Below are 17,862 nucleotides of genomic sequence, written 5' to 3'. Positions count from 1 at the left end.
TCCTGTCTTCCAGTGGAATGCCTAGGAACAGGAGGGAGACCAGAGGTGTTGGAGGTATGGGGACATATGAAAACAATGTCACCTTTAGTGTCTTCTAAGTGCCTCAAGGGAAAGAGCTAAAACCCTAGGGGGATGTCATAGGAAGTAATGCTTGCTTGCTTTCCGCAGAGCAAATCTCTCCTTACCTTGATGGGGTGGGCTTGTGACTGGGCCTGACTAAGGAAGAAAGGCACCATTGCAGGCAGGGGCTTATTCTGGATCTTGTTTCCACATTAGACAGGTGGTAGATAATCTTGGCTACAGAAAGGAAATCCTGAGTTCTGAGCCAAGCTGCTCCAAATAATTTCCTTTAGTTTTGCTTGTTTAACTTCTCCCTAGCTCAGAAATAGGAGGTAGATCAGTTATTGGGAAACAGTTAGGTGTGGCCACACGTGCATAGGATCCCAGTAAGTAGGCAATAGAGATAGGAAGATGGAGGTCAGGCTCAGCTACATAATGAGTTTGAGGCCAGCCTGGGCTACATGAGTCTCAAAACACAAAACAGACAAAATGAAGTCAATAGCATTAAGAAGTTGGGGGGGGGGGTGCTGGAGAGGTTAAGAGCACTGACTGCTCTTCCAGAGGTCCTGAGTTCAAATCCCAGCAACCACATGGTGGCTCACAACTATCTGTAATGAGATTGGATGCACTCTTCTAGTGTGTGTCTGAAAATAGCTACAGTGTATCCATATAAATAAAAAATAAAGTCTTTTAGAAGAAGGAGGAGGAGGGGGAAGAGGGGGAGGAGGGGGAGGAGGAGAGGGAGACAAAGAAAAAGAAGAAGAGGAAAAAGAAGAAAAAAGGACGGGATTACAGGAAGTTGGAAAAGATTTCTGGTCTTATTCACAGCTTTTCTTTCTTCCCGCACACAAGCTTCTAGCTTCTGTGTCAGAGGGCAGGAACGAACAAAGAAGCACAGGTGTGATGTGACATATGGCGTTGGTTGCCAGTGTTTGTTTGCTTGTTTGTTGGTGACACGATTTCATTTGTTGTGTAGTTATAGCTGGTCCAGTAGCCATCATGTAGCCCAGCTGGCCTCAAACTCTTAACAGTCCTCCTGCCTCAGCCTGCTGACTGCTAGGAGGAGTACTCCATAATGCCTGGCTTAGCTGTGGGGGCCTTTTTGAAGCTCTAGGAATAGGTTTGAAGCTATGATAATCCCCTTCTCCACTATGACCTGTGAGGTTACGTTAGCCTGCTTTTCATAAGCATATATATAAACAGGAGCGAGTGTGCCTGCTGAGGTAGATGTGGGAATGTATCAGTCAATGAAGATATGTTTGTTGTGTGAGCCAGCTGATGGTGCATGTTTGTACTTGAAAGGCATAAGGTTCCATGCCAAAGCAATGGGTGATACTGTTGCACAATGCTGGCAGGTGGGTGGCTCGGGGGTGTGGTTAACAGTTTATAGGCTATGTCTAAGTGGGTATGGATGTCTCAGTGCATACAGTCTAGGATGGAAATGTGTGACATAGTGTGCTACAGTGGGGAGGAAAAGCTCATGGGCACTGGAATGGGTCCGACCTGCCCTTGAATCCTAGCTGTCATTAACCAGATTAACTTTGGGCAAGTCACTCAATCTTTTAAGTTCCCCAACCATGAAATAAGGACTAAGTAATGAGACTGCCAGGACGACTAGAAACAATATTGTAGATGCGAAAGTTTGGGTGTGCAACCAATACATAGGCAAGAAGCTGGTCTGTGCCCTGTGGCCATGCCTTTGGTTGGGTACACAGGCAAGAGAGAGCAGTTTGTGATCTGTGTGTGAAAGGGTGTGGAGGCACTCTGAGCAATAGTCTGCCAGTGAACTCCCAGTTCAGACGGGGTCAGTAGGGCGAATGCCCACAGCTTCCTCAGGTTTCTGGGGCCTGGGTCTAATTCAGTCAGAGATTGAGAGACCTGGAGATGCTGCAGGAAGCAGAAAGGCTTGCAGACACTTCCTTTATTTCCCCTCCACACAGCAACGGTTGAAGACCGCTGCCCACATCCACTCCCACCTCCACCCACACACAGTCCTGCTCTCTGCTCCTGTCAACAAGTAAGAAACAGCGCAGGAGGAAAGCCAAGAAGATAGAGGATTCCCCATTCCGCCTTAAGACCCGAACATGTAGCATCATCCCGCCGCGCCTTGTACTTGGGCCACCTTAAGAGCTGAGCAATGTTCTGGCCTTTCGCCAAGCCCCACCCCCGCTGGCTCGCGCTCCGCCCCTTTCTCCTCCCGCTCTGCTGGGGGAGAGCTGGGGAGCCCCAGTCTGGCCGGAGTTAGCTGGAGCTGTTGCCATGACAAGCATTTTCTTAAGACAGCTCTGCTGTTGAGACTGTCCTAGGCTGGGGGGTAGGGTGGGGGCACGAACTTCTTGGGGGTCCATCCCTCCGAAGACAGCGAGATCAGACACCCGCCCAGCTCCCTGAACCCATTTTCTCCCAGGGACGGTCCTTCGCGTGGAAAGGTTGGGGAAGAAGACCCAGCCCACTCCCCCCAGCTGTAGCTGAAAGGCCAGAGCGCAAAGCCAGCATCACTAGGTGGTTTGCCACACTGGGGAGAGCGGTGGGTGGCCACCCCACCCTACTCGGTCCATGGAAACACGGAGGGACGGTCCCGCTCGGAGACACCTGGATCTTTGCTAGAAAGAGAGGTAGGCTTGAAGAGAATGAATTGGCTCCGGGTTTGCAAACTTTGTTTCTTTCTTGCCTATCAACGGCTTCTCAAACTAGCAAATTCTGGGAGGGGTGGAATGTCAGAATGGGAGAGGTGTGTGTGTGTGTGTGTGTGTGTGTGTGTGTGTGTGTGTGTGTAGGGAGACCGAGAATGATTTCTTCAACATTATATTTCTTCCCTGGGTTCCGAAGAATCGCGTAATCAAACAAGTGATTTTTTTTTTTTTTTTTGCGTTTTCCTCTGGATCGTGGAATTGGGGGGGGGGGATGGAGGGAGTGCCTATTTCGCACCCAAATTAAGCTCTTGGAAGAAGTATTTATTCCAGCCGACCTCCTCCCTCCCTGCTCCTGCCCTCCCCCTCCCCCTTGGCTTGGGAACCAGCCGTAGAATGGAAAACTGTTGCGGAAAAAAATATTTTCCGCGTCTGTTCCCTTTCTCAAAAGCCCCAAAGAGAGATGGGGGACTAAACAGGTCCAAATAAATCTTCAGCGGGAAGGAAGGCCTTGGGGGCCAGGGAGGGGGAACCCTGGGGCCATGGTGGAGATGGGCTAGGAGAAGTTGGAGGGTGGGAACCAGGAGTGCACAAATTCAATTTCTTTGGCTTTGCATAGAAACCTCAGCAGTTTCTCTCTGCGGCTTACAAAACATCCTCAGACTTTGACGTCTATAATTAGCTGTGGAAAAAGCTGGGAGTTCCCTCGCACTGCTGTTGTTTGAGTGAGTGTAAGCGTCCAGAACCAACTGTATGAGTGTCTCTGAGGGCACCGCCCCACACATCTCTGCGTCTATAGGGAATGCAGGAGAAGGGACTCGAAAAGTTTTTAGTTTCAAGCCCCAGGCTGTGGGGCTTGTTGGCTTGGGCCTCTGACCCTTGAGAGGGTCCTTGAACAGGTCCCAGAAGAGGTTATCATTAAGGCTGAGATTGCCTCCCACCCTTTCCTCTCTCCCTGTCTTGGTCCTGGGGGCCACTTGACATCTTTCCCCAAGATGAGTTGAACCCTGCTCTCTGGTCCACCCTAGAAAGAGTGCCTACTTGCTTCTTTTCCAGCTGAGTGGAAGAGATGGAAGGACACCCCCCCATTCCCCGATAAATCCTGGGAGCAGAGACAAGCAGCCCTGGCTAGAGCCTCCTCCTTCCAGGGCACTCCTACAGGACTCACAATCCCCTCCAGACCCTGTGCCAGCATATGCTGGCCAGGGAGGGTGGGTTCTGCGTCAGATGGAGGATCAGGCAGTCACTGTGATACCAAGAGGGGAAAGGGGACTGAAGAGAGGGAAAAGAAGTCTCTATTCTGCAGACCAACTCTCTCCTCCTCCAGTTGGGGTGTCTGGCAGGGAGTCTTCAGATCCACCTGCTCTCCCCCTCCCCATGAGCTCCTCCTATTCCTGGTTCTTCCTAACTAGAGACCCTTTCCTGTAACCCACCCCCACCCCCTTGCTCTGGGTCCTCCTTATCTGGAAGGGAGAAGACCAGGATTGTTCCAGGCTGGGATCAGCATGGAAAGGGGCCTAGGGGAGAGGGGAGATTTCAGAAGAGGGCCCAATGAATCAGGCAGGCTAGCTAAGCCAGCTACCTGTCTGGGTTATGAGAAAAAGCCTTGCAGAGACCCTGGGAAAGAGACAAAGGCTAGGAGAGTTTAAAGGGTAACCAGGAAAGCCACAAGAGTACGCCTTCATTTGGAGTGTTTGGTGATGGCTCAAACTGTACCTCTCTGCCACTGTAACCTAATTGTATTTCACCCCCAGGAAGAATTGATGTCCTTATTCTATAGGAAAGGGAGGAGAGAACCCTGGGGGCAGACACTGGTAGACAAGGATGGCTGCTTTCTGAAATGCCTGCTTAGATAAGCACACTATGGCACCTGCTCTAGTGGCCTTGAGTCCTGCCTCTAGGGCACTGCTTTTCAGGCCAGCTGTTGCCCCCACCTCTCCCAGCTGTGCTGGGAATATTGATGCAGAATCTGTCCCCCTCACCTCTAGCTGCCTCTGTGGCCCGCCCTATTGTCAGCCTGTCAGCAGCTGGCTCCACCCTCCTGCCTGGTTCTGCCTCTGAGTACTCACTCAGGAGAAAGGGCTTAGGAGGAGTAGAGGCTTCTGGCCTTCCAGTCCCTGCCGGTCCCTCATTCCCTTCCCCTTCCATTTTCCATCTCTGTGTCCCTGGATCCAAGGTCAAGTTGAAGGAGCTTAGCTTGTCTCACCCCTTACATTCCCAGCTTCTAGCACAGTGCTGAGACATACAGAGGCACTCAGTCAACACTTGTGAGAAGAAAAGGGCAGCTTAATTTCGTAAAAAACATCTGGGAGGGAGGGTGCATCTGGAGGTCAGAGGACAATGTGTTCTCTCCTGTACGATGTGGGTCCAGGGCACCCACACTCAGGTCAGGAGAGGCTTCGAGGGAGGAGACCTTATCTGCAGGTCCATCTTGCTAGTCCCAAGGGGTGGAGTGTTAGCATACAGAGAATCAGTTGCATGTGAGGTATCAGAAGGGGCCCCTGGTTTGCCCTCTGTTCTATAGCTTCTCCTTGCTCTGGGAACCCTGCTCACCACTGAGACAGTAGGAAGGAGTGGCTGAGTCAAATTTGTCACACAACTATGGTCTTTGATGTCAGAAGAGTCAGAAAGAAGGTACTAAGTGAGCGCACCGCCCCCCCCATGCACCCCCCCCCCAACTAAAAGAGTCAGAATCTACCCAAGGCTTGCTGCTGGGTAGAGTAAGGTCCCTGAGCAGGAACAGCAGAGGCCTGACTTAAGTCACACTCTCAGTTTCTATAAGATCTAGAGAGGAAGGGGTACCTAGGCTAGCTCTTCCCCAGCCTTGCCTGTCAGCAGCTCAGACTGCCAGCTGAGACTACTTAAGTTGACTCCTCTCAGTACCCATGGTCCTTTGCTCTTTATTCAGTGTTCTGGGCCTCAGGACCAGCCCTCCCCCCACCCCTCATTAAGATCTACGGAACTTGGAAAGGAGATGGAGAGTTTGTTTATTTGGGGTGCCAGGGAGCCCAGGAAGCATACTTGATACTACCTTACAGGTGATGGGCCCCACCCTGAGCCTGCCCTTTCCTGGAAGGGTATCTGCCAGGCCATCTGTGTTCCTTCCCTGCAAGTGCCTCCCAGAGATGCCACCCACCCAGCCCATTGCCTGATCCTCTCATCCATCCATCCCCCTTTCCAGGAGAGAAGTAGGATGAAGAGGATAGGGTGGGGCAAGTACTCTCTTAGGTGCGTTCTTACTGGACTAACAGCATTTCTCCACTTTTTTCCCCCTCTAGAAAATAGATGGTATACTCGTCGTTCTAAATTGACACAGGATCGTACATATTTATGTTCTATTTAGATCTAGACTATTTCTCATTTCCTTGCGGTGGGGAAGAAAAGAACAATTCAAAGGTGATTTCTTGTAAGTGAACAGCACACTATCATTTTCTCCTGTCCTATCATTCGAATAGAACAACAGAACCTATTTACTCCTCTCTAACTTCAGCTAGGAGGTGTCCATCATCCTGTCTTCATCCTTCCCTCTCCACCCCCCAGACCTGGCAACCACCATTCCATCTCAACTCTGTAAAATCAGCTTTTCAAGATTCCACACGGGGCCATCTGTATCTGTCTCGCCATGCCTGGTTTCGCTTAACACGAGGGGCTCGAGTCCCTTCTGTGTTGTTGCAAATACAAATGACAGGTTGCTGTTCTTTCATGGCTGAACACTCTAGTATATTCGTGCCCTGTTTTCTTTACCAGTCCATCAACTGATGGGTACTCGGGTTGCTTTGATCTCCTCCCTGTTGTGAATAGTGCTGCAGTAGACAGAGCTAGCAGATGTCTTTGTGTTGATTTCATTTCCTTCACATGCATACCTAGCAGTGCGATTGCTGGGTCGCATGGCGGTTCCATTTCTAATTCTGTTTGTGCGGTGCTGGGAATCGAACCTATGGCCTCTTGCATGCCAAGCAAGTGCTCAACTCCAGCTCGAGGAACCTGAGTGATGTTTTCCATAATGACTAAATCGTTTCCCCATTTCTCAGGGCAAACAAGTGAGCGTGCCCTGGGGTTAGAGTCCAGGAGAGCTGTGCAGAACGTCTTATACTCTGTTTCCTCTCCCAGCATCTCTTTGTCTCCTCTTCTCCTACCACGAGCTGCTCTTGTTCCACTGACTTATTTCCTTTGCACGTGTAAAAGCAGGAATGGACCTACTTAGAGTCAGAGCCAGTGGCTTCTGCTCAGGGAAGGACCTGGGTTCCGCCCTCTCTCCCACCACCGGCTCACTTACTCCTCCCTTTTCTCCTGGTTTACCAAGTTTCACACATGAATTTGGGAGAGTTTCATACACAGTTTGGGAAAATGGCCTGGAATGGCATCCGTGAAGCCATCCTCTTCCTGCCTTTCTGCCATTGCCCAGGGCACGCCCTGGGGCTGAGAAGGTGTGCTTACCGCTAGACAGGTCCGGGATTCTGACTGGGCTCCCAGTGCTCAGCTCAGGGCACTCACTGTGAGGTCTGGCTAGTTTGTAAACTCTGTGTCAGGAGTGCAAAGCAGAACAGGGGATGCTGGCAATATCCAACAGGCTACACATGCATTCACACAGAGCCCGAGTCTTATCCCAAAGATGCTTGTCCACAGATAAGGGAAGATGCGTGTGTAAGGTGAGTGGAGGTGCATTTGTAATGGAAACCATCTTTCTGCCCATTCATAAGAATGTAATTAAAGCTGGTTATGGTGGTGTATGCTTATAGTCCCAGACCTTGCAAGCTTAAGGCAAGAAGAGGAGTGCTGTGAATTAGAGGCTAGCCTGGGATACATAGGAAAACCTTGTCTCAAAAAAGAGAAAGGTGTGTGTGTGTGTGTGCATATATACACATGTACCCAAATAATAAATCAGAAAGAATAAATGGTTTCCTATAGGAGGCAGATGAGATGACAGGATGGGAGTGAGACTTCTTCGGTTACGCCTTTTCAGATAGTTTTGATTAAAATACTTACATATTTCAACAATTAAATTAGATTTAAAAATAAAAAACCTAAATCTGACTACAACAGAAACACTGACTAATGAGTAATAATTTCATTACAAAGATTAATTTAAGTAACAATTTTAAGGCTTTTTTTTCTTTTCTTTTTTTCTTTTTTGGAAACAAGGTTAGGCTGGCCTTAAACTTGTAATACTCCTCCTGCCTCACCCTCCCAAGTCCTGAAATTGTAGGCTTGTGCCACTATCTCTGGCTAATTCAACTAGTTTTCAGTCTCGCTGCTCCGACTCTGTATTCTTACCTAATCTAAGAATTGAGTGATGCTTTGGACTACACTTCATAGATTTGCTGCTATCCATGCCGTCATCATCCTGAATCGAAACCTGCTCCATCTGCAATAGGGCAGATGAAGATCTATGCCCGGAACTTAGTTGTCTAAACGGCAGGGTCTGAGTGTGGAAAGAGACAGAGAAGAACATGGATGGAGAAGGGGAAGGAGCGTGGGATTCCTTGCTTCTTTGTCTGCATTTAAAGCCAAAGCAACATCCATGCCTGGATTTTTACTTACTTGTGTATTTTTCTTGCATGCATGTGTGTGTACAAGATGTGCGTGGCAAGGGTGCATACCTGAGCGCGTGGTCAGAGAACAACATTGTAGAGTCTGAGGATGGGATTCAACAGCAAGCGCCCTCACCTGCTGAGCCATCTCGTCAGCCCCTGGGTTTTTATCTCTAGGTACCACTTCCCCTATTAGAAGCCAGCATCACTTGACTGTTATCAAGTCTGAGACTGGACAAGGCAGGAGGATCACAAGTTGAAGGCCTGTCCAGTAACATAGAAAGGCCCTGTCTACAAATAAAAATGTAAAAAACAGTTGGAATTTAGCTTAATGGTAGAGTGCTTGCCTAGGATATACCAGGCAGGCCCTGGTTCAATCCCTTATGGCACAATAAATACACTTGCTTTAAAAAGCTTATTTATCTATTTAGCTGGGCTTGGTAGCGGATGCCTACCATCTCAGTTACTTGCGACACAATAGGCTAGTGTCTTAGTTAGGGTTTCTATTGCTGTGAATAGACATCATGGCCACAGCAGCTCTTATAGTGGAAAACATTTCACTGGGGCTGGCTTACAGATCAGAGGTTCAGTCCATTATCCTCATGGCAGGAAGCATGGAAGCATACAGCAGACACGGTACTGGAGAAGGAGCTGAGAGCATTACATCTGCTCAGTAGACAGCAGGAAGAGACAGCCACATTGGGCCTGGCTTAAGCCTCTAAGATCTCAAAGCCCACCCGAAGAGACACCCTTTTTTCAAGAAGGCCACACCTTCTAATAGTGCCATTTCCTGGGGACCAAGCATTCAAACATATGAGTCTATAGAGGCCATTCCTATTCACACCACCACAGTCTGGTAAGTTCAAGGCCAGTCTGGACAAAATTGTTCACATTTGATTTTTTTTTTCTTTTTTTGAAATAAGGTCTCACTTTATAGCCCTAGCTAGTTTGAAGCTCACTATGTAGACCTCAAATTCACAAAAATCTACCTGCCTCTGCTTCCTGAGTTTTGGGAATTAAATTATCTGTCATCATGCCAGCCCTTAAATTAGAATTTTTTAATTGAAAAATAAGTATATATGGAATAAACAATGTGATATGTTGATATATACTATGGAATGAGTATATTAAGATGATTAACATGTCCAGGGCCACATACTTATCTTTTCAATGTTGAGGTATGAGCACTTAAACTCGGTTCTCTCAGCAGTTTTGAAGTATATCTTATAATTAACTATAATCTCCACACTAGACAACAGATGACAAAGACTTATTTCTTCTAACTTTGTATCTCTTGGCCAATAACTCCTAACCTGCCCTTCCCTTCAGAATTTCCCCCAACAATAAGCGGATTCAGACCAGGCTCATTAATAGATGATAAAATTATTAAGCAGGGAGGGGCTCATATGATGAGATAAAAGGTTGGTCCCAGCATGCATTGCAGAGTGACTGGCTTCACAGAAATTGCTTTTTCACATTTCTGAAAGTCAGAAATCTGAGATCAGACAATGACAAACCTAGAGTCAGACAAGGGCCACTTCCTGATTAGGCCACGGTCTTCTCTATCCTCAGGAGGAGGGCGGGGACAGAGACCTTGGCACTCTCCTGTGTCTCTTAGGACACTCACCCTATTCACCAGGCTCCCGCCCTCCAGAGGGCTCATCCCAGCACTTTCAGGATTTAACTTCTGTGAATTTGGGGGACAGGACCCAGAAGCATTCAGTCCACAGCACAGTCGCTCTCCTTACAGACTGCTCTTCACCTGAGGGAAGAAAATCTATCTTTAGCAAGACCATATCCTTGTGACCTTAGGAAGGAATCAAGCATTCACAGTGACAGGGACCCCCTCCTGCCAGAAGGGAAAACTTCCCCAAGCCTTCCAAGAGGAATTTCTACCACAATCTGTAATCTAGTCAAAACCGGTTAGCCAGATCTAGTTTCAAAGAGATGACTAAGACATCTAAAGGGGCGGCATGCAAAACAACAGCCTGGGCTCGAAAAGGGGGGGGGGAGTCAGTAAAATATAAAAATTGGGGGCTGGGGGCTGTCAAGATGGCTCAGAAGGGTGCCTGCCGCTAAATAGGTGGGAGAAAAGACCCACTTCTTGAAGTCGTCCTGACTGCCCACACACAAATAAGAAAGTAAACGAAAAGAACATTGTTGCTACAGAGGAAAAGGATGAAGGTAAAACCCAGTTTCCATTAAAAGAAAACAAAGAAAAGCTGGAGGTGTGGTTAGTTGGTTCTGAGTACTCACCGCTCCCTGTTCCTGTAAAGGGGCTAGGTTCAGTTCCCCACAGCCATGTCATAGGGCTTACAACCTCCTGTAACTTCAGCACCAGGACAACACCTCTGGCCTCTGTGGGCACTCATATGCGTGTGGCACACATGAACTCACACAGGTACACATACATACACAAAGATTTTTTTAAAACACAAATCTTTTAAAATAAGAAAATGAAAGAAACCAAAGAGACAGCCGAGTCATAAGAAATGTATGAGCTTTCATTTTAATTTTTTTATAAATTTTAAAAATTTAGTATCTGTGTATGTGTGCTCTGAAGTGTGTGGAGGTCTCTGCATGTGTGTGGAGGTCGGAGGGCAAGCTGTGGGAGTTCTTTTTCTCCTTATACCACATGGGTATCAGGGATCAGACTCTGGTCATTTGGTATCAAGTACCCTTACCCACTGAGCCATCTCACTGGCCCACTGTATAAATCGATTCTTATTAATTTTCTATCTTTATTCACTTTAAGTGGATGGATGCTTAGACTTGCATGTATGTGTGTTCATCGTGTGTTTGCTTTGTTCCTGTGGAAGTCACAAGAGGGTATCTGGTCCCCTAAAACCAGAGTGACAGGCAGCTGTGAGCCACTGTGCAGGTGCTGGAAATCAAACTCAGGTCTTCTGTAAGACCACCCGGTACTCTTAATCCTTGAACCATGTCCCTAACCCCAATGTATAAATTTCAATTGTATGGGGAGGGGTGTATATTGCAAAGCCATCTTGGGACAATGGGGAATATTTTAGTCTGGATATTAAGTGATATGCAATTACTATTACATTTTTAGATGTAAAAATGGCCATATGGCTTTATGCCATAGTATCTTTTTTATGCACAAATATTTAAGGCACCGTAGTTTTATGTCATTTTCAAGTGGTTCAGCACAAATGTGTGTGTGCACGTGCACATACACCCCAAAGGAGAAAACAATGGTAAAAGTTGGTAAATCTGCCTTCCTTAGTACATGCAGAACCCTCAGTCCACCTTCACTCCAACAAGAAAACAAGGCAAAACCAATTGCTGACTCCAAGTGAAGTGTCTGTAGTTGGTTGTTGTATGGTTTGTGGTTGGTTTGTTGTTATTGTTGTTGTTGTCGTTGTCGTCCGCCTCCTCCTCCCCCCCTCTTCCTCCTCCTCTTCCTCCTCCCCTTCCTTCTCCTCCTCTCCTCCCCCTCCTCCTCCTCCTCCTCCTTCAATATTTCAGGTTATATATACTTAACAGTCTAAGATAGAGAGAGACTTGAGTCCCAGAAAGGGCTCCTAGATTCCTAGCCTCCTCCCTCCATCTTCCCTAAGTACCCAGAGGGGTCTTCCCACACAGTCACTTCCCTTACCTCCCTCACTTCTGTGTCCAGTGAGTAGGCTAGTGGGCTGAGCAGTGCGCAGGAGGCCTGATGACACCGTGCCTTGGCTTAGAGAAAGCCTAGGAACTGGGGGCTTCACCATTTGAGGAGGTCACAGGTTGTAAGAGGGGGAATATGCCTACAGCCCCAAAGTTGTTGCTGACCTCTTCTGACCCCTTCACACCCTCTAATAAGGTGATTTTGAGGGAACTGCTCTGTCTGCTCAGAGCCTTGGTGGCTAGCCTAAGTGTGATGATTGGAATAAGTATGACCCATAGGTTTATGTGTTTGAATGCTTGACCCATAGGGAATGGCACTATTAGGAAGTAAGGCCTTGTTGGAGTAGGTGTGGCCTTGTTGGAAGAAGTGTGTCACTGTAGGCGGACTTCATACACACACACACACACACACACACACGCACACATGCACACACTCATGCTCAAGCTCTGCCCAGAGTGGAATCAGAGCCTGCTGCCTGTGGATCAAGACATAAAACTCTTGGCTCCTTCAACACCATATCCGCCTGCATGTCACCATGAGAATGGACTGAATCTCCAAAACTGTAAGCCAGCCCCGATGAAGTGGTTTCCTTTATAAGAGCTTTGTAAGAGTTGCCTTGATCATGTTGTCCCTTCACAGCAATGAAGCCCTAAACACTAAGCAGGGCCTTCCACATGTTCCCTTGCTGGGGACATTATACTTGGTTGCACCGGCAATGGCCCAGATCACAGCGAGGCCACCCCCACCTCTCCAGCCTGGTCCTGGCTCTAGAGAGATGAAGTTTCTGGGGCTGCTCTTCTTCCTTTCCCTGGAAACCTTGGGCTAGGCCCAATGTGACTCAGGGCTCTCTCTCCTTCCATCAACTCCTCTTCTGTCTTTTCAGGAGCCTGAGGGAGAAGGAGCCAGGAAGCTGAAAATGGGCAGACAGGGAGGGGTTTGTTCTAGGAGCCATTGAGCCTGCGGGAGAGCTCAGAATTAGGAGTCAGAGGCCTAGTGATCTCGTGCTATCTGCATGACCTTGACTGAGGCAGCTATCTCCCTGAGCCTTCCTCCCCCTCACTGGACCATGAAACCAAGTGTAGACTTTCAGAATCCAGATGCTACAGCCTGCAGCTAACTCCCATCACCTACTTGAGATGACAGGAAGAAGGGAAACCAAGCAAGCTTTGCCTTTTTACAGCCACCCTTGGAGTTAGAAATAATGACAGGGTATAGGTTCCCCACCTACAGAACTTCAGTTAGCAAGTACTTAGTACTGATACTTCCCAGTGGCTTGGCCACTATTCTATTGCTGTGAAGAGACACCATCACCAAGACAACTCTTAACAAAAAAAAAAAAGCATCTCCTTGGGAGCTTGCATACAGTTTCATAGGCTTAGTCCATTATCATCATGCCAGGGAACATGGTAGACATACACGGTGCTAGTCAGTAACTAAGAGCTACATCTGGTCCTCAGGCAAAGACAGAGAAATAGGCCTATCATGGGCTTTTGAAATCTCAAAGCCCACCCCCAGAGATACAAATCTTCCAACAAGGCTACACTTCTAATTCTTCTAAGCCTATCCAAGAGTTCCACTCCCCAGTGACTAAGCCTTCACGTATGTGAGCCTGTGAGGGGCATTCTCATTCAATCCACCACACCCAGCCAGGATTGTGCTGTGTCAAGAACTGTCAACACCGATTAGAGGTAGAGAAATCCAAGTCTTCAAGGACCTACTAAGGGCCACAAATCCCAAGAAACCCATTAGATTGAATCATAGGAAATTACCAAATATGCAACCACTTTGACCTACAGAAAGTAGTTTCCTAAATATTAGTATTAAATGTTGGATATCAGGGGTTGTATAGTTGGTGCTGTGGGCTAGTGGGGTTAGCAACATTTGGGTAAGCTGCTACTTGTTAGGCCAGCCTTCCCTCTCTTCTCAGTACAGATTTTTGGCCCTGGAGGTGGTATGTGTGTTGACCAAGTCTTTGTCCAAACTTCTATTGAAATTCTTACAGTAATCTTCCTAGAACTGGCCAAAACAGTTGCCCATGGAGAAGAAAAATTGCCATCCACCTTCACAAGACTGTCCCTGTGTCCCTAGTAGCCACCTTGACAGTTTGAGGATGGAAGGAACCTCAAGGGAACAAAAGCAAGCTACTCTTTGCCCTAACCTATGGCAGAGAGGAGGACACACTTACAGGACCCTGGCTAGGCTGGGACTTACTTGGTAGCCCAGATTAGCTAAGAACTCACAGCTGTCCTCCTGCCTCTGCCTCCCACATGCTAGGATGAAAGGTGTTTGCCACCATGCCTGAATAATGATTTATTTTGTGATACTAGAGATTGAAGGTAGAGCCTCAGCAGGCATGCTACTGCTGGAGCTGTATGCCCCCCGCCCATCTTTTACTTAGAGACAGGGTCTCACTAACTTGACCAAATTGTCCTGGAGCTCATGCTGGTCTTGGACTTTCGGTCCTACTGCCTAAGCCTAGGAAGTAGCTGGGGTCACAGGCCTGTGCCACCAGACCTGTCTCAACTGAAAATAATTCTTGCAGGAGGCAGTTGCCAGACAGGATCTGAGGGGGTAGAAAGGACGGTGTAGGAGTTGGGCAGAGGGAGGTCTGTGTGGCTGAGTCCTGACTGCAGATACTGAGAGCCTGAGAGTCAGATGTTTCCGCAGGTGAGGGAGGCTGTCTGTGCCCACCCGCTGGCATGCCTCCAGCCTTGTCTGAGCCAGCACCGGTGTCACAGGCAGGATGGCATCTGGCCTCAGCAGCAGCTGCTGTCTCTCTGCTCCCCTGGTGCTGGGACCATTAGGATGATTTTGATATGTCCTCCCTGCTGTCTGTACTACAGCCTTCTTTGTGGGGAGCCCTCGTAGGACATCTGTTAGGATGCGAAGACAGATACAGCTGGCATCCGCTCTTCCAGGAGCTGCCTGACCTTGTACAGGGAGGTGGGTCACTGGCTTGGGGCTAGGAAGCAGCTTGATTGCTGAACCAGAGGCTGTGAGGTGGATGAAGTTAAGGAAATATTTCATTTTCCCTCTTTGTCAGAGGAGAAAACACAACCCAGAGACTTAAGCAAGGATACCTGGCTCATCTGAAGCAACGCCAGGGCCAAAATGCAGTTCTTTCCCTACCAAGTCTGCCACTGAGTGCTCAACACCCCTGCCATGTCATCGCCGGGTGACCCTGCTTATCACTGAACCTTCCTGACCCCAGGGTCTCTCTGCATATAACAGGGAGTCATTCCAATAAGCTAGAGAATGATTGCTTCATCTAGAAGATCATGTGTTAGGAGCACTTTGGATGAAAGATGCTCACAACCATGGAGCCCTGTGCTATTGATAGTCAGGGTCATTAGCACTAGAGAAATGCAGAGCCGTGCTCCTGGGAGTACCACCCTCATCCACACAGCTGCTAATGGAGCCAGGCTCTGTTCTTCACAGCTCTGTATGGAGTGGAGCCCTGAGCTGGAAGGGGCAGACTGATCTTGAGAGGAAGCAGCCGTCATGGCAAGGGATGGGCAGAACCTCCTGTCTCCAGCCTGGGTATCTCTAGGCCTGCCTTTTCCTTGGTGCAGGCTCCCTGAGAGATTAGAGGAAGTACAGAATGGACGCTATGGGATCTCTACTTCTTCCAGGGCAGCTAACTAAGCCAGATTAGCCTGTGACCTCCTGATTTGGGGGTCACCATAACATGACAGTGAATACGGTTTCGTAGATGGAACCAATCTGTCATTCATTTGCTTTCCTGTGTACTCATTCATTGAACAAACAGGAAGTGAGTGCAAACCATATGCCAGTTACTATGTTGAGGGTAGGAAAGTGGTATCTAGAATACAGGAAGAGCCCAGGATGGCTGACCCGAAGCTCAGAGAGGCTTTTTTGGTTTTACCATGTCCGTGTGCATCTAGAACCCTCTACTTAGATAGAGGCAAAAATACTACATCACTGGGACACCCAGACAGGATCCAAACGGTACCTGGGAAGAAAACAATACATTTACAGGAAGCCTTCTGTTTCTCTTCTAGTCCTCCCCATGCACTTTAGTCCCTCCACCCTCCTTGCAGAGGCAGTAGATTTAGTTTCAGATGGTGCATGCTGTACACACTTACTGGGCCTCTAGAAAACATATATGCCACCTTCCTTTATGTTCCCTGTAGTGCTGTGACAGCTGTATTAGGTATGGCAAGGAACACTGTGCAAATGGGAGAGTGCTGGGTGTCTGTGAGAGTTTCTGTGCGTGTTCCACATGCTCCTCTGTGCTCCATGTGCTCCTCTGTGTTCCATGTGCTCCTCCATGCTCCACGTGCTCCTCCGTCTCCATTTCACTCCCTTCTCTCCACTGCCCAGCTCTCTGCCCTGCCCCACCCCCTAGCCCCCAATCACCCTTCTTATGATACCATCATCATGTCCTCTCCCGTTGCCTAGACAAAACCTACAGCAATGTCTGTTGCATCTTAAATAACACCAGCAGTGGGTACAATAATCCAAGCTAATTTATTAACCGTGTGTTCAGTAGCTAACTCAGAGCGTCTCATTCAACATTCCCCATCTTAGACAGCGATCAATGTTAGGAGTCTAAATTTTACAGATTAATGAAGATATTTCCAAAACAAAAGGCTGAGAAGCAACTTTCGCCTGACGTATTTAAGGGCTTCCTCTTTCTATTGCTGAGTGACTGACTAGTTGACGGGGACATGGAGAGGCTCCACAGCATCTATTGAATGTTGACTAAGCGCCAGCTGCTTTCAAATTATGTCACAGCAACCACCTTCTGAGACAGGTATAGGATTTGACTTCCAGCATCTGGTTGTGCGAACAGACACTCACTCAAAAGAGCAGGAGGAAAAAGAAGAGATGGGGCCTTATTAAAAGGTTATGGGGAAAGGTTGCAGAACTTGGGTGTGTGGGGGTAACCCTGGCCTTCTCCACAGGCCTTGGAGAACTCCCTTCACAGCAGGTTCCCCCCTCCCTTGTGCACACGCACAAGACTTAAGCAGCAGGCTCAGCCCAGATCTCTAGATAAATTAGCTCAGGCTCTCAGTCCAAATGCCAAAAGATGTTGGTTCCAGCTGAGCTCTGATGTCTTCCCATTATCCGTGGCCTTCTGGAGGGGTGTGGAGCCCAATCAGATATGGCTACCCAGTCCTGTCTTACCCGGAGGCCATCTGGCTGGCTAACACTGGTGCTGATCTTTGGGTCCAGGCCTGTCTAACATATAAACCTGTGCCCTTTCTACTCAGGGCTACTGCTGAACAAAGGTACTTGAGTCTGATTCCCCTGGAGTGTTCTGTTCTGTTCTGTTCTGTTTTTCTCTCCACCCTGATACTGGGCACTGAACCCAGGGTCTTGTCCACACTAGGCAAGTGCTGCATCTCACTAAGGTATCCTCAGTCCTGACTCTTCTTGGGTGAATGTTCCATTAGGGCCAGGATCTTAGTCATTTTTGTTCAGCGATGTCTTCGGTAGCAAGTGCTCAATGAAAGACTGCTACAGGGCCACAGTGTAGCTCTATGGTAGGACACTGGCCTAGCTCTCATAAAAGCCTGGGTTTTATCCATCTATAGAACAAAGACTGAGCAGAACATACAGGTTGGGGTGGGCAGTAGCTTTCTCTTGGGAAACTTTTGCCCTCTGAATTCCCCAAGACCTGAATGGAAGAAGTGGGTTATTTTTTAAGCCTTGGAGGATGACCTCTGAAATAAGTAGAGCAGTCCTCTGGGGCACTTCTGGCCCAACTTTTATGGTGAAACGTTAAGAACCATGTCTTAATGTGGAAAAGGCTAGAGGAGACTGCACCTTCGATTTCTGTTGCCTGTTTTATGCATCTGACCTGGCCTGTTAGCCACAGGAGGAAAACAAGTGACGGGAAATTTCCCCTAACACTGAACAATCCATTTACTGGGACTAGGAAATAGAATACAGACGTCCTGTGTGGACAGGGGAAGAATGCAAACTTCCACTGGGTTTCCAGCCCAAAGGCCAGAGCTGACCAAATCTTTTAGACCCTTCAATGCCTCTC

General features: G+C 48.2%; 1 protein-coding gene across 8 annotated transcripts in view; it reads left to right on the top strand.

Annotated features, from left to right (window-relative positions):
- Positions 1-2,281: 2,281 nt before the first annotated feature.
- The window catches only part of Atp2b4 (ATPase plasma membrane Ca2+ transporting 4), a 96,880-nt gene continuing 81,299 nt past the window's right edge, over positions 2,282-17,862 (top strand). For all 8 annotated transcript variants that reach the window (XM_029477631.2, XM_021168876.3, XM_029477607.2 and 5 more), the window contains exon 1: positions 2,282-2,675. The gene's annotated coding sequence lies outside the window, so the exon portion shown is untranslated. The remainder of the gene's footprint in view (positions 2,676-17,862) is intronic.

Source organism: Mus caroli, unplaced genomic scaffold (assembly GCF_978045245.1).
Source record: "Mus caroli unplaced genomic scaffold, Mus_caroli_1 scaffold_1, whole genome shotgun sequence".
Classification (NCBI taxonomy): domain Eukaryota; kingdom Metazoa; phylum Chordata; class Mammalia; order Rodentia; family Muridae; genus Mus; species Mus caroli.
The sequence above is the reverse complement of the archived record's forward strand: the minus strand, read 5'-3'. Positions and strand labels throughout refer to the sequence as shown.